The 24902-nt window shown below is 38.6% G+C and overlaps 1 protein-coding gene across 1 annotated transcript in view; it reads left to right on the top strand.

Annotated features, from left to right (window-relative positions):
- Positions 1-24902, top strand: part of LOC126241819 (CDGSH iron-sulfur domain-containing protein 2 homolog) — an 85135-nt gene that overhangs the window by 43511 nt on the left and 16722 nt on the right. The gene's annotated exons all lie outside the window — the stretch shown is intronic.

A 24902-nucleotide genomic window follows, 5' to 3' on the forward strand; every position in this document is an offset into this window, starting at 1 on the left:
CTAACAGTAATGTGTGTTGTCTTTGTTGAAAACTTTACATAGTGGATATTATTTAGCACCATACCTCTCTCCATCCTGTTCCTTATGTCAATATGTGTGCATGTAGACTGGCATTCAATTCATTGTGCTATTGTGACTGGGGGACCTTGAACATGTTTCAGCTTTGCCTCACATTAGTGATGGGGCAATTGGCTAGTTTTCACAACAGATTGTTTCTTTGTTCAGTTTGTTTTTTCATTTAAATGAAACTAATCTGTTACTATGGCAGCCCTATATTAATGTTTTTACTCACACTCTGGGTTTCAGTGGTTTCAGTTACTGTGAGAACAGACAGAGACAGGTGTGTGTAAATAATTTGGGAGTAAAGGAGACCTCACCAGTCAGCAGGAGTGTTGAGCTGTCAGTAGGTACATGAAAGAGGGAAAACTTTACTTTGCTTACTATATTTGGCACAAATCTGTTGGATAAGTCAGTTACACTGAATATTTGTCACTAAGTCTCTGGGTTTGAGTGATTTCACGTACATACTTTCAGCCTTCACAGTTTCACGTGAACTGTGACTAAGATTGGGAGATGAATAAAAAGTATTTCTTAATTGAAATGTGAATTTTTCATACTTCTGGCATTAAATGTGGGTTATTTGTAAAGGTTTAACTGCAGGTGCTATGTTTTAAATTTTTTTTAAGTAAATGCAAAATTAATTAATTTAAATCTATTAAATCTCTTTCCACTGGTTTGCATGCAATGGACAGTTACAGTAAATGCTGAGATGAAGTGAGCAGATAGCATTTAAGATAAGTTTTTAAAAGGTTTCGTGATTTTAATCACTTGCTTTTCAAGCATGTACTATAACTTGTCGAGCGGCCATGATTTCTTGCATACCCCACCACTGAGCATTTCGGCACTTAGATCCAGATACAAAGTTTGCTACGTAAATGCCTATTCATAAACATATCTGAAAAAATGAACTAAACGGTACTTACTGGCATTCAGTAAAAAGCAAATATTGGAACAATATCGGTGGCAATAAGTGTTATGGGTACAATCAACAATGATGATTAAACAGTGCCAAAACAATGAAATACTGCTGCTTGAAATTGGTTGCTCTGGGGATTGGGCAACTCAGAATGTCACGTTCTATCATTTGAGAGCTCTGACTACTTTCACTCAAATGAGTGGATAGTAATCTGGCACGTAAAACTGCTTAACTGAATAAGTTGTTTTCATTCAGTTGTTTTCAAAACTGCTTGATGTGTACCTGCACAACAAATTTTCCAGAGTGAATATTTGCATTTATTTTCAAGAATTTCTGGATTAAACTATTGTAATACATTTTTGACACATACCATTTCCTATACATTGTTTCCCCCCCATGAACCATGGACCTTGCCGTTGGTGGGGAGGCTTGGGTGCCTCAGCGATACAGATGGCCGTGCCGTAGGTGCAACCACAACGGAGGGGTATCTGTTGAGAGGCCAGACAAACATCTGGTTCCTGAAGAGGGGCAGCAGCCTTTTCAGTAGTTGCAGGGGCAACAGTCTGGATGATTGACTGATCTGGCCTTGTAACATTAACCAAAACGGCCTTGCTGTGCTGGTACTGCGAATGGCTGAAAGCAAGGGGAAACTACAGCCGTAATTTTTCCCGAGGACATGCAGCTTTACTGTATGATTAAATGATGATGGCGTCCTCTTGGGTAAAATATTCCGGAGGTAAAATAGTCCCCCATTCGGATCTCCGGGAGGGGACTACTCAAGAGGACGTCGTTATCAGGAGAAAGAAAACTGGCGTTCTACGGATCGGAGCGTGGAATGTCAGATCCCTTAATCGGGCAGGTAGGTTAGAAAATTTAAAAAGGGAAATGGATAGGTTAAAGTTAGATATAGTGGGAATTAGTGAAGTTCGGTGGCAGGAGGAACAAGACTTTTGGTCGGGTGATTACAGGGTTATAAATACAAAATCAAATAGGGGTAATGCAGAAGTAGGTTTAATAATGAATAAAAAAATAGGAGTGCGGGTTAGCTACTACAAACAGCATAGTGAATGCATTATTGTGGCCAAGATAGACACAAAGCCCATGCCTACTACAGTAGTACAAGTTTATATGCCAACTAGCTCTGCAGATGAAGAAATTGATGAAATGTATGACGAGATAAAAGAAATTATTCAGGTAGTGAAGGGAGACGAAAATTTAAGTCATGGGTGACTGGAATTCGTCAGTAGGAAAAGGGAGAGAAGGAAACATAGTAGGTGAATATGGATTGGGGGGGAAGAAATGAAAGAGGAAGCCGCCTTGTAGAATTTTGCACAGAGCATAACTTAATCATAGCTAACACTTGGTTCAAGAATCATAAAAGAAGGTTGTATACCTGGAAGAATCCTGGAGATACTAAAAGGTATCAGATAGATTATATAATGGTAAGACAGAGATTTAGGAACCACGTTTTAAATTGTAAGACATTTCCAGGGGCAGATGTGGATTCTGACCACAATCTATTGGTTATGAACTGCAGATTGAAACTGAAGAAACTGCAAAAAGGTGGCAATTTAAGGAGATGGGACCTGGATAAACTGAAAGAACGAGAGGTTGCAGAGAGTTTCAGGGAGAGCATAAGGGAACAATTGACAGGAATGGGGGAAAGAAATGCAGTAGAAGAATGGGTAGCTCTAAGGGATGAAGTAGTGAAGGCAGCAGAGGATCAAGTAGGTAAAAAGACAAGGGCTAGTAGAAATCCTTGGGTAACAGAAGAATATTGAATTTAATTGATGAAAGGAGAAAATATAAAAATGCAGTAAATGAAGCAGGCAAAAAGGAATACAAACGTCTCAAAAATGAGATCGACAGGAAGTGCAAAATGGCTAAGCAGGACAAATGTAAGGATGTAGAGGCTTATCTCACTAGGGGTAAGATAGATACAGCCTACAGGAAAATTAGAGAGACCTTTGGAGAAATGAGAACCACTTGCATGAATATCAAGAGCTCAGATGGCAACCCAGTTCTAAGCAAAGAAGGGAAGGCAGAAAGGTGGAAGGAGTATATAGAGGGTTTATACAAGGGCGATGTACTTGAGGACAATATTATGGAAATGGAAGAGGATGTAGATGAAGATGAAATGGGAGATACAATACTGCGTGAAGAGTTTGACAGAGCACTGAAAGACCTGAGTAGAAACAAGGCCCCGGGAGTAGACAACATTCCATTAGAACTACTGATGGCCTTGGGAGAGCCAGTCATGACAAAACTCTACCATCTGGTGAGCAAGATGTATGAGACAGGCGAAATACCCACAGACTTCAAGAAGAATATAATAATTCCAATCCCAAAGAAAGCAGGTGTTGACAGATGTGAAAATTAACGAACTATCAGTTTAATAAGTCACAGCTGCAAAATACTAATGCGAATTCTTTACAGACGAATGGAAAAACTGGTAGAAGCGGACCTCGGGGAAGATCAGTTTGGATTCCGTAGAAATGTTGGAACACGTGAGGCAATACTAACCTTACGACTTATCTTAGAAGTAAGATTAAGGAAAGGCAAACCTACGTTTCTAGCATTTGTAGACTTAGAGAAAGCTTTTGACAATATTGACTGGAATACTTTTAAATTCTGAGGGTGGCAGGGGTAAAATACAGGGAGCGAAAGGCTATTTACAATTTGTAGAGAAACCAGACGGCAATTATGAGTCGAGGGGCATGAAAGGGAAGTAGTGGTTGGGAAAGGAGTGAGACAGGGTTGTAACCTCTCCCCAATGTTATTCAATCTGTATATTGAGCAAGCAGTAAAGGAAACAAAAGAAAAATTTGGAGTAGGTATTAAAATCCATGGAGAAGAAATGAAAACTTTGAGGTTCGCCGATGACATTGTAATTCTATCAGAGACAGCAAAGGACTTGGAAGAGCAGTTGAACGGAATGGACAGTGTCTTGAAAGGAGGATATAAGATGAACATCAACAAAAGCAAAACGAGGATAAAGGAATGTAGTCGAATTAAGTCATGTGATGCTGAGGGAATTAGATTAGGAAATGACACTTAAAGTAGTAAAGGAGTTTTGCTATTTGGGGAGCAAAATAACTGATGATGGTCGAAGTAGAGAGGATATAAAATGTAGACTGGCAATGGCAAGGAAATCATTTCTGAAGAAGAGAAATTTGTTAACATCGAGTATAGATTGAAGTGTCAGGAAGTCGTTTCTGAAAGTATTTGTATGGAGTGTAGCCATGTATGGAAGTGAAACATGGACGATAACTAGTGTAGACAAGAAGAGAATAGAAGCTTTTGAAATGTGGTGCTACAGAAGAATGCTGAAGGTAAGGTGGGTAGATCACGTAACTAATGAGGAGGTATTGAATAGGATTGGGGAGAAAATAAGTTTGTGGCACAACTTGACTAGAAGAAGGGAATCGGTTAGTAGGACATGTTTTAAGGCATCAAGGGATCACAAATTTAGCATTGGAGGGCAGCGTGGAGGGTAAAAATCGTAGAGGGAGACCAAGAGATGAATACACTAAGCAGATTCAGAAGGATGTAGGTTGCAGTAGGTACTGGGAGATGAAGAAGCTTGCACAGGATAGAGTAGCATGGAGAGCTGCTTCAAACCAGTCTCAGGACTGAAGACCACAACAACAACATACGTACATTGTTTATTTCGTGTGTGGTAAAACTGATTGAATCACATACAGTAGAGCATTCAGTTCTTAAAAATTATCATTTGTTGCAAATTGATTGCTGTGCTCGGTGCTATTTCTGTGGTTGCTGAATGCAATACAGCAGTGATTCCATGTGATATGGATTAAAGTCTCTGCACCAACACCTAGGTTCACACTAGGCAAATTTGGTTGCCCAGGCCTGATTTCACTATAAAGCTGCTCAAACCACTGTAGCACGATTGTGGCATTTTGCCTGCTGTCTGCTGGTATACTGCATTACCATTGCAAAGATATCAAACATGGAGGGAGGGTAATGTAGTCTACTGCTGTCATGGTGCCTTGAATTACCCTTTGAAGTCCATGTGAATGTTTACCATAGCTTAATACTATCCTGACAGTCAGTGTTGGTGTTGCAGTGCATGTTTTGAGTAGTCACTCGCCTAGATTATGGTGAACCAGAATGTGACAGTGTGTATGATATAAAACGAAATGATTCATTCAGCAGGTTTGGATTGCTATACCGTCAGACTTTTATGATCTTGTGTGCACTGCAATCGTAATTATCTTTTTGTATGTGGGAGTACATAGGGCTGTCTACTGCGGTGCCCCATGTTTGACAAAGGGTGCAAAATGTTGTTTCAGGAAACACTTTTGCCTGCACTAGCATTGTATTGCATCAGATCTGCCACAGATTGTTGGCTAACCTGGTTTACAGACCAGACAACTGTCACCTACCTGTGGTGTCATTGTCAAAAACAATTTTCCATAGATGCTCGCAACAGTAAGGCGCAAACAGCTGACTAGTTTTACTGCTTGCAAGATTCCCGAAGACCCAGGCCATAACAAACTGCCCTTCCTCAAAACTGCGTATGCCTGTGAATTTTCTTATTTGTGGCCTGTTTTGTCAATGTAATGATTCCCCACTTCTCTGCTGTATTTACATAGTTTCCTTACCATATTGGTTCCCGTAGTGTTACCAGGTAGTATTTGGTCTCTATGGGCAATGATCATAAAGTTTTGGCTCATCAGTTGTCTGTTTCAAAACTACTCTCTGTATTAGTGATTAGGGTACTGTGCATTTAACCCTTGTTGAAAAATACTTAAGTACATAACTTTTAATAAAAATTAATACAGGTATTGCTATAAGTTGCTAAGTTTTAAGAGAGAAGTTATAGGGTACGGAAAAAAGAACCTTCATTGAATTAAAAGAAACATAGTAAGCATATATTTAAATTGTTAGTTGGGTGTCCCCCCTGTCCATCACCTTCTTCCCCTTCACTTGTCTGCCTCAACCCCCTATTGTCTATCTCCTCCTCCCTCTGTCTGTCCATCTGCCCCCCCCCCCCCCCCCATTCCCTCAATCTCCTCCTTGCCTCATGTCTCTTGAATTGTCATATAATGATATAATTTCGTAGGTACATTCAGTAGCATATGTGGACACTGTCTGTTGAGTGTGCTGCGAACAGTTAGTAACAAAGAAGTAATAAGTGTGAACATCATGACATCCTGCCTGATGCAGCAGTTTTACTTCATGAACATTGCAAACGTAAGTGGTGGTTTTTTTCCTTTCATCATGTGGGGGGAGGGGTGCCAATGAGAGAGTTTTGTAAAGGTTTCAAAATAATGTGTAAAGTTTGTTGCAGGTCACTAAGTGCTCTTTCTAAAGTAGTGGATGCAGAAAAGCTGGGCATTTGCATTGTAGGCTACACTTACTTTTTACCCCCACCTCTTTGTTTGATATCGTTCTTAACCCCACAGCTACTCTTCGTAAACAGTAAGTGATATATATGTACCAAGTTTAGCTGAAATTGGTTCAGTTGTTTCGGTGAAGAGATGGAATATACGAATATACATACATTTTTATAATGTGTATTAATAGAGTTTGATGCATTAAAGCCTATAAGGCGCTATAAATTCTGCTCAAGTTACTTGCAGAAACCCCCATGAAAATCTGTAGTAGTTATGGAGATCAATTTGACAGACAGAACACAGATTTATTACATAAGTGATGACATTTGATATTTGTGGAGGAGAGAAGCTTCTCTCTGAAAATCAGTATGGTTCTTGAAACACAGCATGCTTCATTTGTATCACCTTGCAAACAAGATGCAGATGAACAGGTAGATAGTGTCTCAGTAGATTTCTGTAAGCTGTTACACTGTACAACTTCTATTACTAACAAAGACTTACTGACAAGAGAAGTCTCTCTGGTTGATGAGGGATTCAGTGTTCCAGTTGCATTTAGAAGCAGTAAATTTTCGGACTTCGGAATAAAGTTCATGAATTTACTGCCCTCCAGGAAGCGTGTGGCTTGCAAATTATTCTCGGGACTGAAACCTGGCTGAACCCTGAGATAGGAAGTTCTGAAATATTTAGTGAGGGTTGGAACATGTATTGGAAAGACAGATTAGACACCGTAGGGGGTGGTGTCTTCATTGTAGTACTGAGGTCGAAGTATAGTGAGATTGTGAAGTTATCTGGACACGTTTAACAGGGCTAGGATAAATAAAGCTAATTGTTGGGTGTTATTACAGGCCACCAGGTTCCACCGTGACAGTTCTAGAATCATTCAAAGGGAGTCTACACTCTGTATTGCAGAAGTACACAGATCAAGCTATATTAGTCGGAGGCGACTTCAACCTACCTAGTATAGACTGGGATGTCTATGGATTCATTACAGGTGGTACAGACAAGACGTCGTGTGAATTACTTCTGAACACATTATCTGAATACTGTCTTTAGCAGCTAAATTGACAGCCAACGCGTAATGGAAATATTTTAGATCTGGTAGCCACGAACAGACCAGACCTCATCGACGGTGTCAGTGTTGAGACAGAGATTAGTGATCATGATGCTGTCATTGCGACTACGGATGGAAGAGACCCACCATGGTTTGGCAGCGCAATTCGGAGAATGCTCAAGAAGTAAGGACAGTTGCACTCGTGGTACAAGGAAGATCGGGAGAATGAGGACAGGCAAAAGTTAGTATAGATTCGTGTTGCTATAAAAAGAGCGATGCGCAGAGCATACAACCACTACCACCGTCATACCTTAGCAAAAGATCTTGCTGAAAACCCAAGGAAATTCTGGCCTTACGTAAAATCGGTACATGGGTCGAAGGCTTCCATCCACTCAATCACTGACCAGTCTGGCCTGGCAATGGAAGGCAGCAAAACAAAAGCTTAAATTTTAAATTTAGCATTTGAGAAATCTTTCATGCAGGAGGATTGTACAAACATACCGCCGTTTGTCTCGTACAGATTCCTGTCTGGAAGACATAGTGATAGACATCCCTGGGGTTGTGAAGCAGCTGAATGGGTTGAAAATAAATAAATCGCCAGGTCCTGATGGGATTCCAGTTTGGTTTTACAGAGAGTACTCTACTGCATTGGCTCCTTACTTAGCTTGCATTTATCGCGAATCTCTTGCCCAACATAGTCCCGAGCGACTGGAAAAAAGTGCAGGTGACGCCTGTATATAAGAAGGGTAGAAGGACAGATCCTGAAAATTACAGACCAATATGCTTAACATCGATGTGTTGCAGGATTCTCGAACATATTCTCAGTTCGAATATAATGAATTTCCTTGAGACGGCTTTAGAAAGCATCACTCCTGTGAAACCCAACTCGCCCTTTTTTCACATGATATCTTGTGAACCATGGATGAAGGGTATCAGATGGATGCCATATTCCTTGACTTCCGGAAAGCATTTGACTTGGTGCCCCACTGCAGACTCCTAAGGTACGAGCATATGGGATTGGTTCCCAAATATGTGAGTGGCTCGAAGACTTCTTAAGTAATAGAACCCAGTACGTTGTCCTCGATGGTGAGTATTCATCGGAGGTGAGGGTATCATCTAGAGTGCCCCAGGGAAGTGTGGTAGGTCCGCTGTTGTTTTCTATCTACATAAATGATCTTTTGGATAGGGTGGATAGCAATGTGTGGCTGTTTGCTAATGATGCTGTGATGTACAGGAACGTGTTGTCGTTGAGTGACTGTAAGAGGATACAAGAAGACTTGGACGGGATTTGTGATTGGTGTTAAGAATGGCAGCTAACTCTAAATATAGATAAATGTAAATTAATGCAGATGAATAGGAAAAAGAATCCCATAGTATTTGAATACTCCATTAGTATTGTAGCGCTTGACACAGTCACGTCAATTAAATATTTGGGCGTAACATTGCAGAGCGATATGAAGTGGGACAAGCATGTAATGGCAGTTGTGGGGAAGGCGGATAGTCATCTTTAGTTCATTGGTAGGATTTTGGGAAGATGTGGTTAATCTGTAAAGGAGACTGCTTATAAAACACTAATACAACCTATTCTTGAGTACTGCTCGAGTGTTTGGGATCCCTATCAAGTCGGATTGAGGGAGGACATAGAAGCAATTCAGAGGCGGGCTGCTAGGTTTATTATTACTGGTTGGTTTGATCATCACGCGAGTGTTACGGAAATGCTTCAGGAACTCGGGTGGGAGTCTCTGGAGGAAAGGAGGCGTTCTTTTCGTGAATCGCTACTGAGGAAATTTAGAGAACCAGCATTTGAGGCTGACTGCAGTAAAATTTTACTGCTGCCGACTTATATATTGTGAAAAGACCACAAAGATAAGAGAGATTAAGGCTCGTAGAGAGGCATATAGGCAGTCATTTTTCCCTTGTTCTGTTTGAGAGTGGAACAGGGAGAGAAGATAAACTGCAAAATCAAATGCCAATTGAAATACATTCTTGGGGTTGGTAACATGTGCCAGGCGCTTGCCAGGAATATTGAAGCATAGGCTGACACCCTGGAGTAGATAGCTTAATAATAAAATGCATTTACATTATGAATATTCTAGTTCCTAATTTAATGTTAAAGCCACTGCAGATAGCCCTTAGTCTGTTACCCTTCTCGCATATATTTTATATTGCCGGAAGAAATGTACATCCACAGGCTGTACATATTTCATTGTTTTTGGTGGAATTATCATATCTTCACCTGCAAAAGAAACATTTGCTGTTGTCGTCCATCTGAGCTTCTATCGCAAAGGAGTAGACATTTCTGGTTATTTGAAACATTGCCATTAATGCCATTCAGGAAAAAGGATTTTAAATTGTTTTTGACATTTTCCCAATTTTGTTAGCCTCCAAATGTGTGTATGGAGTATTGTCCTGAATAGCCTTCTTAATGTATAGTGTTTTTAACTTCCAGGCCTAAATTTGTTCCTGACGACAAATATTCTTTTTTTCAGTGTCCACTCACTAAAAGTACATCATCTGTTGTATAACTGAGATGCATTGTGTGCAGACTGGATCAAGGCAACTGATGATTTTTTTTCCCTTGTTACAAATAATGTTGCACCACAAGTTAATTCATAATTAAATCCTCTTTGATTAGTGTTCCAAATGCAGTTGAGCTGTAAGTGGAAGCTTGCAGTTCTCCGGTTCACTTCGACAAAATGGGCCCCAGACTGGCGAACATCTTGATCTTCCATTCTCTCTGGCTGTCAGGAAAGCAGTGTCTGTGGCACATTCTGTAGTGTTTGAGACGTGCTGTGAAAGGTACGAAACATTTAAAGCTTGTGCACCAAACGTGTTTTTCCATTGACCAAAACTTCTGTTGCCATTAATGAACACATTTTCCTTGGTGTTTGATGTGATTTTTATAGATGGATGTCTTCTCAGTAATGAGCTTTAGGTTGGTATTTCACATGGTGTATGAACACCATTAATATGTTAAATGCAGTTTTCTGAAAAATTTTTAAAATACTAACAGTATTGAATTTCTTTTCTGGTGAAAATTCATAGTTGCAAGAACTGTTGGCTCCTCTTTGAGGAGTATAGTTTTCACCGCTGTCACTAGCATTACAATCTTTTAACTCTATCAGTCACATTATTGTTTATAAAGCCCTTTTCTTCATCCACTATCCTATCGATGTAGCTTCAGTTAAACAGTAAAGTTAATATTTATGTTTCTGAATAAATAGATCCACCAAAAGCATTGCAGAAGTGTCATTGCCCTGTGGTATACTGTCTTCCGTTAGATAACGCCTTCTTAACTTGGATGCCACAATATTTAAAAAGTACCAAATGTTAAGTGCCATTCATTTTTTCACTCTTATGTAAGACAGCACTGACAGGTGTACTAAACATGTCAACTACTTGCTGAGGTTACTGACGCTGTGTGGCGAAGCAAGCTGGGATATTTTTTGCTTCCGCTCTTGTTTCGCCATCTGCCTCCTTAAAATTCATTTTTTACATCTGACTGACTACCATTAACATACGCGAGTATAATCTGAATTTTCATAAAAGAGAAAGGTTAGCTCTTGGTCTTTTAGAATATAAAAAAATTTGTGCTTGACGTGTAAACATAAATACTGTAATAATTGTAAACTTTTGCAAGATGAAACACTAGCAGTTGTAATGTATCTATTTGGCTCTACTCGAAAACATGTTAGCCACGCCAGCCCTTAATTTCAAGGTAATTAACAGTTTTGTTAAAAGTATTGTTTGCGTAATGGTATTCGTTAATTTCAAAATTTAAACAAATGATTCGGCTTAACTCTTGTAGTAGAAGAAACTGTTAAAAATCAGTTTTTCGATGTATTCAGTTAATTTAATGAGTGAAGTTTTAATTGTAATTTCTGTAAATTTAACGTTGAACAATTTGTAGTTCCAGTCCCTATTATTGTGAGGATGTAAGAGCCTGGTTTTTGGTCATGAGACAGTCAGTCCACGTCAGTTTCAGATGAGAAACCTGTGTTAGTTAAAACAACAATAATGCATCAATGTAACTGTGAAATAAGTGTTAAAACAATGACAGTGTCTATTCTATACGTACCCGATTATTCCGAAAGAACTGTGAATTATGTGGTTATGTTCTTTTTACTGCTGATAGATATTCAACAGTAAACTATTGTAGCAGTATGTGGATGTTTGCCTGAAAACTATTAATGAGGCTTACTGAAAGCTAAACAATAGTGCACTGGCCATATTAGTGTGTATATGGGAGGTTGTGAAAAGTGAAATTAAACAGTGAAACACAAATGTGCACCTGCTGGCTGAATCATTTACTGTAGACAGTACTGCAATTCCACCCCTATTTTTTCAGCCGGTTCGTCGACACGGAGTACAACAAACGAAGACACAAAGGTGAACAGTCACAACTGGTGTGAAACACCCCCCCCCCCCCCCCACCCCCCTCTCTTCAGACTGCAGGTGCTGTTGTGTACAAACCAAGAGCAAAGCAATCACATGCTGTTGCAGGTGTGGTGAGGAGTGTGAGATGTCTGTTTACAAATATTGTAATACAAATTCCTGCACAAGCTGACACACATCCCTTGTAAGTATCCGTACAAATATGTGATTGGCTGGTGGAATATTTGGCTAATAGAACCCAATATGATATTCAGGATGGTGAACGTTCCACAGCTACAAAAGTAATATGGAATGTGCGTCCGTTTTCAGTACACACAAACAATTCAACAGATAGCACCAGCAGCGCTATAGGATTGTTGGCTGACACTGCAGTTTTGTATAGGGAAGTATCATTTTTACACAATTGTGGCGAAGTTCAGAAAACATATCTACTGGATGTAATGAATGGGAGCTATTCCGAAATGTGGTAAAAGTTAAATTATGTTAATACCAGGACCATTAGCATCTGGTTAAAAGATTTTTGCTGAAAATCTTGTATGTCATGTCTGAGTACTGGTGTGGTGACTCTTTTGAACTTAATATTTCTTGGTAGTGGTTTGTCATAATTAATATTACTTTTTTTGATGTCAGGGTGTGGTAACCCTTAATTTTCTCTGCAAGATGATGCCACAATTTACTGACTTCAAAATTTGTTATAAAATAGGGTTTGTATTGGAATTGTATATTTCATAGTATCTTTATCTCTCTAACTGTAATGGATTAATCAATGAATAAAGGTTATAATCTTAAAGCAAATCCTGTTCAAATCAAATGTACACTCTTGTAGGCAAGTTATTCATGTCAAAATTTCTTCTGCAAGCTATGAAATTTATGTTCATTAATGCTGGCATTCAAAGATGCATGTGTAAACTTTATTTCAGTTCGATGAAAAAATGATCGCTGCACTGTGCTGCCTAATGTAGTGATCGAAAAAGTTCACAGTTTAAGCTTAGAATTAATTTCTGTCCACTGTAACTCCCTATGTAACTTCCCTTAATTCACTTAAAAATTCAGTACTTTTAATAATAAAACTTTTCCCTCACAGATTTAATTACTTTCAGTTAAAGTTGAAGGTACTTCTGAAATTAGTTTTGAACACTTTCACTGTGTATATTTTCACAGTTCGGTGCGCAAGTTAACTAACATAGTAGACAATATGAGACAAGATGAGCTGAGATAAAATGACAAAATGAGAGCTAGACACTATTGTCTTGACTATTTATTAATAGGTTTATACAAACCAAAAGTTGAAATAACTGTAATTTCTTATGCAGAGAAGTTCTTGATACACACATTTCTCTTTTGAAATGTTTATTCATAAATAATTCACAATTATACAAAAATATTCATGAAATTGTTTAAAATCATGGCTTATGACCACATAAGAGTGGCTTCACTGTGTGTTTCAAAATGAACATAAAGATATCAAGGCTCTGCAGCATTTATTACATTCAACTTAGTTATAAATAATAGCTCAAATGGCACACAGTGACTGAAAAATGTTTCTAATGAGTGAGTTTTTAATGCATAGATCAAGAAATCCGTTCTGAAGGCTAGTCATGAGTAAGCAATTCCAGTGATGTCTGTGCTGAGACTTTAAAGGGGTTGCTTAAAATTGTTTCCCTAGTAAAGTAAAAAGTGATGTGATTGCGATGATTAGGTAAAATCAGTATTACGGATAGATTCGTTGGAATGGTTAGTGTGTGGTGTGGCTATAAAAGAAATTAAACTGGAATCTCTGGAAGAAAGATGTAGTTGTTCTGAAGCCATGTAGGGTGAAAACTGAATTCAAAGAGAATTGTGGAGCCATAATGCTGCCACCAGTGAATTATCTCGCGAAGTAATCATGAGAAAAAGATAAGCTCAGTGCAGTGTATTTTTTCACTATAGATATTTATTCCTAAAGTGAAATTTTGTTGTTTGTGCTGCATTTTTATAAACATATTAAATGAAAAATTGATAGCCATGCTAGACATATTATTTTAAAGTCTTTCTTAATGCCATGAATATGTTGTTATACTGCAGATAGTTACAAAAAAGCTACCAACAGTGGTGGCAAGAGGAAACATATATATAGTATGGAAATGCAGAAGTTTTCAGAGCTAGTTGCTCCTCCCTCCAGCAGAACGATTGAAGGAAATGGAAGAGAGATGAAGGAAAAATACCTCCAAAATTGAGGAAATTGGGAAAGTAATAGAAAAGTCATCTAGGGGGGAGAAGGAAAGGTGGATTGCTGGGTGCCTGCAGTGGACTAAAACATTCTCAGCATTTCTCAATAACTACTCATTTTCTTTGCTCTGTTTTATTTTTCTGTATGTCATGTTCTGACCTGTTAATAATTCCCTGGACCCCTCATCTTTCTCCCCATGTACAAGACACTTAGCCTTCTACTCTTATTCACTCTTGCGTGATATTTTCAGTTCAGCATCTTGCTTATTATCCCCATCATCCACCTTTTACTGGGATTTCCAGTTCTAGTGCAGTGCAAGCACCAGCAAGCCAGCCTTTTCATCCCATCCAATAAGTCTTCTGTGACCCAGGATTCTTGGGCGACTTTTCCATAAAATTCCCCATTTCCTAAACCTTGCAATTCCATTTTGTTTATCCATCCTCCATTCCCTTCAATCCTTCTGCCAGAGTGAGAACTCGAAAATTTCCAAATCTTTTGTGGTTTCTCTTGCTGCCAGTTCAGTAGATTTATCTGTCCATTAATTAGTTTCAGTGATTACTTTCATCACTGTATTTTCTTTTCGTTTAGTTTCTTTTCCTTTTTCTCTTTTTCTTTTCTTTCTTTCTTTTTTCTTTTACTTTCTTTCTCTTTGAAATATAGAATTGATCTACTCTAATTCTTGTGACACTGTCCAACAATAGGTATATCCACACTATCAAAAGCCTGTCCTTATCTGTGAATGTTGCATATGTTGTCCTTTTCATCTCGGGTCATCTTCCAAAAATATAATAGTGCCATAGCCTGTCTGCAAATTTGAGTGAGCGGGTAATCCACACACTGTCTATCCAGCTATGTTGCAAGAAGCACCTACAAGCAACCCTTTCCGCAGTGTGCCTTCTGAATTTGTGATGATGCAGTGTGAAGTTCAGAAATTAGTGACAAATATAACTATTGCAGGGAATGCAATCAGACCGAATTTAAGTATTGTATGTTTCTTTGCAATACTTTGTGTAATGCATTAGAAAATGTTTCACTTGGTGTTCAGTGACAGCTGTGTTTTCAATGTGATGATGCATCACCACACTTTGGAATGAATGAATGTGTGTAACTAATTAGACGAAGCATTTCCAGGTAAATGGACTGGTCTTCGAGGTCCAATGTTATGGCCTCCACATTCCCCAGACCTCAGTCCACTAGATCATTATTTGTGAGAGCACTTAAAGGAACAAGTTTATGGTACTCCACTCGTGGATGTACACAACCTAGTAGCTCGCGTGCAGTCTGCTTCTGCAACGGTGGTTGCAGGTGTGTGGCGAAGGGTCCAGCAAAACATGATCCAGTGAGTGGCAAAGTGTCTGCAAAGGCAAGGTTGTCACTTTAGCTGTTCAAAGTGAATATGACTCACATGTGTACCATATCTGTGAAAATAATTGTAATGCATAGCATAACATGTAATCTAGTGAAGAAGTTGACCTATTGTGTTTTTGTACTGTATTGGATACAGATTACTTTTTTGTATACACAATTATTTTCCATTGACTTTATTTATGCCATGGACAAGACAGTGGTCATTTCTATCTGTAACAAAATCATGTTGTGTGTTAATGTTGAATTATAACAGTAACAAAACAAAAATTTCACAAGACACTGCATTGTGGAGGTGCACATTTAAGTTTCATGCTTTAACTGAAGGGAAAGTTCAGCGTCACTGCAACGTGTACACCGGCTAGTTTGCATACAAATTCCCCACAGCATTACCTTGTCTCGTGGAGCTAGTGGGATAGCTCTGGCTCAGTGCCGATTTGTTACTTGTTCTTGGCCATGCTGTATGCAGTTACAGTGTTGCTAGAGCGTCTTTTATTTTATTTTAAAATCACATATCTATTAAACCTGTTGGTGAGACTAGGTTTAGCTACATACTTTCGTCTTCAATTGGGGTGAGAAATTAGATGCAGATCAATAAGTGGGGCTCTTTTTTTTATTTTATTTTTTATTCTTATTCTATGCATGACGTAGCTGCTTTATTACAGTCATCTTGTTACTCAGTGATCATTCTTTGATCTATGTTCTAAATACTTTAAAAGGATCATAAGTACCCCAGGTGTCAACTGAATGCTGAACAAAACAAATACGTGGTTAGACAAATAAATACAGTTGAAGCAAATGTCCTGTCATAGGACAGAATAACTACAAAAACGATATCAATTTCGAGATGCTAAAGATGATAGCCCAGTACCAGAACACAATGTCTACTTGTCATTTATACTACATGCAATATGAGTGCTCAGATTTGCACATTAGCAACCAGTGACAATTATGTCTGGACCCTTTGCAGCAAAGCTGTGTCCACAGTAACAAGAGCAGCATGAACACATGCAACCAATTCTTCCAAATTCGTCAGCTGTGTACAATACGTGTGCTCCCTCAGGTGTCCCCACAGGAAGAAATCTAGGTGATTTAGGTCAGGTGAACTCTGTGGCCATACAACTGGACCTCCATGTCTCAGTCATTTCCCTGGAAATGTTCTGTCCAAATAATGTTGCACATTAATGCCAGAGTGTGGAGGTGCACCATCATGTTGGAACCATACCCTCTGCCGAACATGTAGTGCAGCGAATCAGGCAGATAGTTTAAGAGGAATGCATGATACGTTCGTGCAGCCAACAGATAATTGGGAGTAAATATAAGTAAGAACAACTGCTGTAACTTAAGTGTTCAATGTTACAGATGGCTTCCTCACTTACGGTTAATTTGCTTACAAAGCTATAAATTTCCAGATGGTTCTGAATATCAAAGACCTGCGGACAACAAACTTCATTGTCATAGTTTATAGCCAGCAGGAGCTGCAATTTATACAATTTCACTCTTAATCATTTACAGAGGATTTTCAATGCTATTGACTGGGGGATGTTGGCTTCTGCAGTAACTGGATAGGTAGACTTAATAAGATTTCATATCACGTCTCACATGAGTCCACTGTCTGTTCTGATTAGCCCGATCGGCCTGAATGTTTCGTGTCATGCCAGTAACTATTCTCACATTTCTTGACTATGACGTAGTAAATTGGTGGTATCTTGTGAAACTTGCCAAAAGAGGCTGTGTGCACATGCGCTACTGATTGGCACTAGGAAATTTAGTGCACTAAATGCTTTGTCTATCTGGCTTGCTCCCATTTTCAGCAACTATGGCTGATGGTGGTGCCCTTGCCGGCAGCTCTCCAAACTAACTGCTGTGCCATGTTAAAAGAAAAAGAAGCTTAGAGTGTTCGTCATTTATGTTCTACGTCATTTGTTACATTGTCATTTACCTTATACCAATTTTTTTTAATAATTATACAGCATATCTCATATAGGGATCATAAGAATGTCAGAAAGATTAGGGTACAGAACATCCAGAAGCATGTAGACAGGAGTTTTTCTCGTTGCTCAATGTTGTTTGAGATGGCGCAAAAAATAAGTAAATTGGTACAGTGCACTGTCCTACATACACTGTACATTATCTTGTATAGTATATACATGTAGCTCCAGTGATGAATCCTGGGCATATTACTACATATTTGAATCACAAGATGTCTCCTCAGAACTGAATAAATTCAGAGTTGACAATATAATCCGCAAAAAATGTTCCTGTGACCATGGGGCTGTGTACTGCAAGATGCAATTGTCAGTGCAAAAACATCTTGCCTTCTTCATCACAGTGCGCAGATAAATTTCTTGCCAAGCTTGTGTTCAGTCGTGTGTTTTCGTGAGATGCTTTATCAGTGTGTACTGATAGCTATTTGTACTGCCAGTGGAAATGTCTTAAGAGATTTCTGAAATTGTCCAACTTGGAGAAATGCATGAAGTCATTTGATGCATATGTTGTAAATAGCTAAGCGGATTTATCAATGTGCAGATTTCTGTTAAGTCCAGAACATTAAATGTAGCAGTGATCTGTGGATCTTAATATGCCTAGGACAGCTAAATCAAACAATGAAAAGTCCAGGCTGGGCTAATAACAAGGATATGTTGCAATTCACCGTATAGAGGAGATGTTGGGTCACAGACAGGCACAACGAAAAGACTGTTACACATTTTAGGTTTCGGCTAAAGCAGGCTTTTTGACTGAAAGCTTAAATGTATAGCATTCTTTTCAGTGTACCAGTCTGCAACTCAGTGTCTCCACCATATGGTAAGTAGCAATCTCTCCTCATAATATTGATGTTAAAATATAAGGGCTGTTATTTCAGAGTTATGTAAAACTTTCATGTATCAATTCTTTATTAGAAGAAAGAAATAAGTTATTTTCATTGGGATCAGAATAAATCACCTAGCCTTTATTAACATTTATGGAGACATCTATTAAAGAAACTTTGTAAGCATATTTTACAGATAGGCTTCTGAAACGAGTTGCAAATATTTAGTCATTCCATGCAAAGTAGTCTTTGAGTTGCTATGTTAACAATTTATTTTAAATTGTACTTATCAGCAGTCACTTATTAAGTAACACAAAGAAACTTTGCATTACAGAACAATGGAGCAGTGAGTATGAATTACCAAATCGAATTTGAGTCACACGTGAAAGGAAACTTTTGAAATAGTTGAACAAAACATTTTCTTCCCATCAGGGCCAAGGCACTGATTCAGTGTGAAAAATATGTAAAAATGCTACATCATACATGACACTCTTTGAGGAGGGGAGGAAACTGATAACTGAAATAGTTGCGCAAGGAGAATTTTGATTACCAAGGCTATTCGTAGCAGCCCTGAAGGAAATTTCCAGATTCTTAAACTGGGGAGAGAAATAATAAATTCTATTATTTGCTTTTGGTGCAGATACACAGAAATGGAAGAACCTGTTGTAGCAAATGTGAAAGCAGGTATGAATATAAATTATGAAAAGACTAAAATAAATCAGTCAATGTTGATGTAATAAGTTTCTGCATGGTCCACATAAGGAAATAGAGTAAAATTTGTCTGGAATCATTTTGGCGAACTAAATAGTTTTTAAATGTAGTTTCCAGTCTGTCTTTAAATCTGATCTGTGTATTGAAAGTTACGACTTGGGGCAATGAAAGATGGACTTTTAATGCGGAAAATGTATACAGAGATCATTGCTCAGTGAGCAATGAAGCAATAAATACATTTTGGTAGTTACTGAAAGCGCTGTGAATCATGTAGCAGGCAAGTGGAAGGTGTAATTATGATTGCATGAAAATTCAAATAGAGGTTGATCGAACACTTAAGTCACTGAACATATTGAAATAGACAGGGAAGCTATTTGCTACATTTCAGGACAAAAAATTTTGCTTGATGTACTCAAATCTCTGTATTTTCCCACAGCTTTTACCTTCTACAGCTCCCTCTTAGTACCAAGGAAGTTATTCCTTGTTGTCTTGGCATATGTCCTGTCATTCTGTCGCTTCTTCTTGTCAGTGTTTTCCATATTGTCAACTTAGAATGAAAACCTCGTATCTCAGAAAAGTTAAGAGTGATTTTCTCCCGTAACAGTGGCCTAATAATATACAGGGCTTTTTCCTTCCTCTCTAGACTATAGAACATAGGTTGTTACCTCTCATTGGTTTATGAATAGTAGAGATATGAGGTTTCCTACCTAATAATGCAATAAAAGTATTTTGGTGGTAGGTTTTTCTTCTAAGCTGACAGTATGTTCCTTTCTTCAGCAATTCTGTAGAGACTCTCCGTATTCCTTATCGTATTAGTCCATGTAATTTTCAACAGTCTTCTGTAGCAACACATCTCAAATGCTTCGATTGTTTTCTGTTCCGGTTTTCCCACTGTCCGTGGTACTACCATGCAGTGCTGTGCTGCAAACATATGTTCTTCCTCTTATCCACACATTATGACCCGTACAGACTTTTACAAACTGTGGTTGTCTGGACTAAAATGAGTAAACGCCTGGGAAAAGTAGTATTCCGTTGAAGGAGATCAGTGGTTGATATAATGTGAATTTCTTTTTACTTTGATGATCTCTCTCATTACCTGTTTCAGCCTACACTGACCATATTCAGATGCTGTTTGTCATGACTAGGGTTTGGTGAGAGTTCTGTTCACATATGCAGGCAGAAATTGGTAATGACTGTCACCGAATACGGTTGTGCCAGGAGGAAAAACAAGTCGTCAAGTCAACTCCTTTGGTATTGTCCAATTTATGGGTGTTAAAGAAGTATCTCTGACACAACACTCGTTAGGTACTATGCATAAGATGACTTTACATATTGTTGGAAGCAATTATGTATACACCGAATCATGTCAGCCACTGTAAATTTAAGGCTTACAGCATAACTGTGCTACCTTTCTAAGAAGATCAAAATTATGGTCAACTAAAAGGAGAAAGCAGTTGACTGTGATGCATGAAAACTGCATTCAACCAAATTCAGCAACCCTTTTCAGGTTACAAACATATATTTACGTTCATTAATTGCCATTAGAGGTTCAGACAGCTACAGTGCATAAGTCTGCCTCAGTTAACTGCTGATATGCTATATATTTGACCATTTTCAGTGTTTGTATTTCGCACATGTCCTGTCTAGTAACCTTTCTTTGCTCAAGGGTCTCTGTACACGTAGCTTACAAGATGTCATTAAAGGGGATGTATGAGAAAATACATGGGTACATGTAAGCTAATTTAGCTTTTACTGTTAGATATTTTGAATCAAATTTTGCACATGTCATTATATTATTAGCTATAATCTGGATTTTCCCATCATTGTCGGATACTTTCAGAACATCCACTATCACATGAAGAACATTTTCTCAAAGGTTACTTTACTTATCACTTTCAAAATGTTGTAGGGTTTTCTTAGTAACTACATAAACAACTGTGTACCAATTTTTTTAATATCAGTCCGAGAACTCATAATTTTTAAAAAGTTTGTGTGTATGACACATAGCAATTTTTTGTCACAAAAATTTAAATAAATTTTACAGTAATGCACACTGAAAACTTTTGTACCTTTTTATTCAGCAGAAAATATTCCTTACAACCATAATGATACATCTGGTCTCCCTGTAGCTCCTTTTTTTCTTCTTCTCTAGTCCTTCTGGGCATGCCCTTGGCAATATCCATCACCGATGTTTGAGAACTAACAACACGCATATCACAAAATCTTCTTCAGTAGTTTTTCATTGAATCAACTTGCATCAAATCCTAGTATCATAAGGTTCTTGATTCTTCCAAAGTTACCATCATTGAACAGACGAGCTTCACATGAGGAAATTTTAACAATAGTACATGAGGGGAAATGCAGTCTTTGGGTGTTGCCTCTAAATGAGGTTAAGGCTTTAGTTCAGGTTTCATGTGACGCCATGTGTGTATTTCATAAATAAATCATTATTAATTGCATCGGAAATGGGCTCACAGAATTCTACACCTTACAGATGTCTTCTCTGATGGCAGGAAATAGTAAAATATCACAAACAAGGTCAGAGTTGTAGAAAAGGGGACATGGTACTACACATTGGATGAAACAAGGTGGTCTTTACAACATATGTAGCACGAATTAAATTCTGAAAAATTGCAGATGGTACTTCTAACATGCTAAGAACTATATGGTGGCAAAAAAAAAAAATCAGCATTTTGATCAGTTTAACACAGTTCCCACAATGTCAGATACATTCTGATTAACTTGTTGACTGCCGTATGGCTGCCAGCAGCCATAGCAGAGTTTAATGTTGTGCTGGGCTGGCCTGGCTTGGCGGTGGAATATACATCACTAAGCATGTAGCAGTCAGTGTTCAAATGCATGCCTTTGCATAAGGAGTCTCCTTGACCAAGGTTGCCATTTCTGTTGCATCACTAACAGGGAATAATTTGCATCTGAACTTTGAAGATTGCACAGTCACTGGGTCAGTTTCAGTGGCATCATGGCATTAAAAGAAAAATCAAACTGCCAGTGATGCCATTTCATAAATACCCTGTAGACATGTGGAAATTAAATCTGTTTAAACCAAATAATGATATTTATTTAAACATTTTATAAATATGTTTGGATCTTTTATGGAAGATATACGAGGTCGTCCAATGAGTAAGTTTCCTATTTTATTTATCTTCAAAAATAAATTATGCCTGTGACATTTGGGGGCTGATGAGTGTGAATGGCATATGTTGTGAACGCTCACGCCAGCTTATGACGCGTACCATAGTATCTTGCCAGTACACTACCAGCTAGTGTGGAGTTAACACTGCAAAGGGTATCCCATTGCAAGCTGCTCTCTGTCATTCATTTCTTCGCAGCAAAACTACTATCCGCTGTTGATATCCTACAGGAATCAACCTCTGTCTATGGGGAAGGCTGTAAGAACATTCAAATAGTTCGATATTGGTGTGTACAGTTTGCGGAAGCATGAATATGGTCAAGATGAACAGTGCACGGGGACATGTGATGATGCCATTATTGCAATCCACAGTATTATGGAGGAAGATCATCGCATTACTATTGTCAAAATCATAATGCAGCTAGCTCCTGGCACTGCGATTGTATGCTTAGCCATTGCAAAGGCTGTGACCATCCATGTTAACTATTGCGAAGTCTGTGCAGGAGAGGGGTGTCAGATTTGCTGAGTGATGTCCACAAGCAGCAACAGATGAATTCGACCAGAATGTTTCTAGAAATGCATCTGAGAAAGGGAGATATGCTTTTCAAGTGGCTTGTCTCTGGGGATGAGACCTGTGTCCATCTTTCAACTTTTGGGAAAAAGTTAGGAAATAGTGTGAAAGAAAACTGGTGAAAGTGCCCCAAAAAGGTAAATGTCACATCGACGGGCAAAGTACCATCTTTTGCAACCATTGGGGTTGGGGGTATTTGCTCACAGTACCTCAGTGAATGCAGAGGGATACTGTAATATCATCCAGAATCTGACTGTTGCCATCAAAAGAAAACATCTTGCTCTTTTGCCTCGCAAAGTTATCTTCTTTCATGACAGTGTCTGGCCTCATAAAACTTGAATGACTCGGCTGGAGTTGGGAAGAATCAACTAGGAAGTGTTCACCAGATCTTTCCCCAAGTGATTTCACATATTCCCTCAACCCAGAAGTCATCTTTGAGGTAAGCATTTCTACACAGACCATGAAGTAGCATCAACAGTTAACAGATGGTTACGAGCATAGGCCCCAACATGGTAACACTGGTCTGAAATAGCTTGTCACATTACTAAAAATGCATGGGAAAATGTGGCGTCTATGTAGAAAAGTAACAGAAGCATTGTACAGTGTTAATACAATCATTTGAACATAATAAAACTGCGCGTAATTTTACATATATAGAAACTTACTTATTGGACACCTCTCATATATTGTTTCCCTAAACATGTAACAAAGAGCTTACACTCATTGCTCATAATTATAAAAAATTTCTGTGCGTAGCAGAATGAGAAATGCACCAGTGTATCAGTCGATCTATTCGTTTTACAGACATTGTTTAAAGGAAAATGTTGGGAAATCTGAACAGTTGCAGGAACGATATTCACTTACTGAACACTTTGCGGCTATACTTCTTTACTCTACAATGCATGGTACAGGTGTCACATTCGTTGAGAAGTTTTATAGTCGCAACCATTTTAGAATACTCATTTTTTAGTGGACTGCATTGCCAACTAGTAAAGTAAAGAACGCCATTTCTGTTCTAGTCACTAAGCAGATTCAGAAGGATGTAAGTTGCAGTAAGTACTGGAAGATGAAGCTTGCACAGGATAGGGTAGCAAGGAGAGCTGCATCAAACCAGTCTCGGGACTGAAGACGATAACAACCACCACGACGACGACGAGTTGACAGCACTGGAAGTTGCTAGAGTCATTTCTTTCTTGTGTGATAATAGCATACTGCTCTAGTGAAACTTAAATATGGTGAATGTTGTCCAGACTATTCGCAAACTCCTTGGAGTGTTTGGTCAACGTAATGCAAAGTCGACTGTGATGAGACTAATTGCTAAATTTGAAAACCGGTGTGGACGTTAAGCCCTCGGGTGCCCTTTGAAGGGCTTATTTCAATAGTGGTACAAGTCCATTTTTGTTCATTTTGAGATAGTCCTAAAGATAAATGAGCGCTGAAAAACCTGCAGTTGAGATACGAGAAATATTCAAGCATATGGCTTCTTGCTAGAGATGAACCTTTCTTTCTGTTTGTTTGGCTCATTAATTTCAGAAGCATTATAGGCAGAAAAGTGGAGGTAAATGGACTTGTACCACTATTGAAATAAGCCCTTCATTTGTTGTGCTTCTGAAAGATCACCATCTTCAGGCATAAATCCAGCTGACACGAGAAAAGAAGCCGAATGATCACGAAAAACATCGAGCATTTGCCCATTGGCGTAAATTCATATGTCTGATTCCACCATGCAGCTTTGACCAGTGGCGTCATGAGTTTACGAAGCGCAGGATGTAAGGGACCTACCATGGCAGGCACGGAGGAGATGTAATAAGAGGGGATGGCGCAACAGACAACGCTGTACGTTGCTTTGAATCCGACACCGCCGTGTTAGAGGGGTACCAAAACATTAGCAAGCCCACTGTTTACGATTGTTTCTTGTTCGTAACTTCCGTCGTGCATCCAACAGTTGTTTTAAGTAGAAAATGGTGCAGTGCATTCGTGACACACTGCGTCAGCAAGGCAGTTTCAAGCATGTTTCTGTCATTCATTGCATATTCGATCCAGTAATACGAAGCACGCTGTCTCGTTAATGTAATTTTCTTTTGTCATACGTTTTGAATAACCAAGATAGAAAGTGTGCGATATGAAAAGGCTGCTTTCGTAGTCCAGCATTTTCCATAATGTGTACACAAAACTCATGTTCGATCTACGCCCTCTTCCCAAAAAAATCCTGATAATAAATTTTGCTATATTTTCTCGGTTTCCAATCTTTCATTCTCACGGCGTTTATCCAGAGAGCTCTCAGAGTTGGACTGATAGGAAAAG

Source organism: Schistocerca nitens, chromosome 1 (genome assembly GCF_023898315.1).
Source record: "Schistocerca nitens isolate TAMUIC-IGC-003100 chromosome 1, iqSchNite1.1, whole genome shotgun sequence".
NCBI classification, from domain to species: Eukaryota; Metazoa; Arthropoda; class Insecta; order Orthoptera; family Acrididae; genus Schistocerca; species Schistocerca nitens.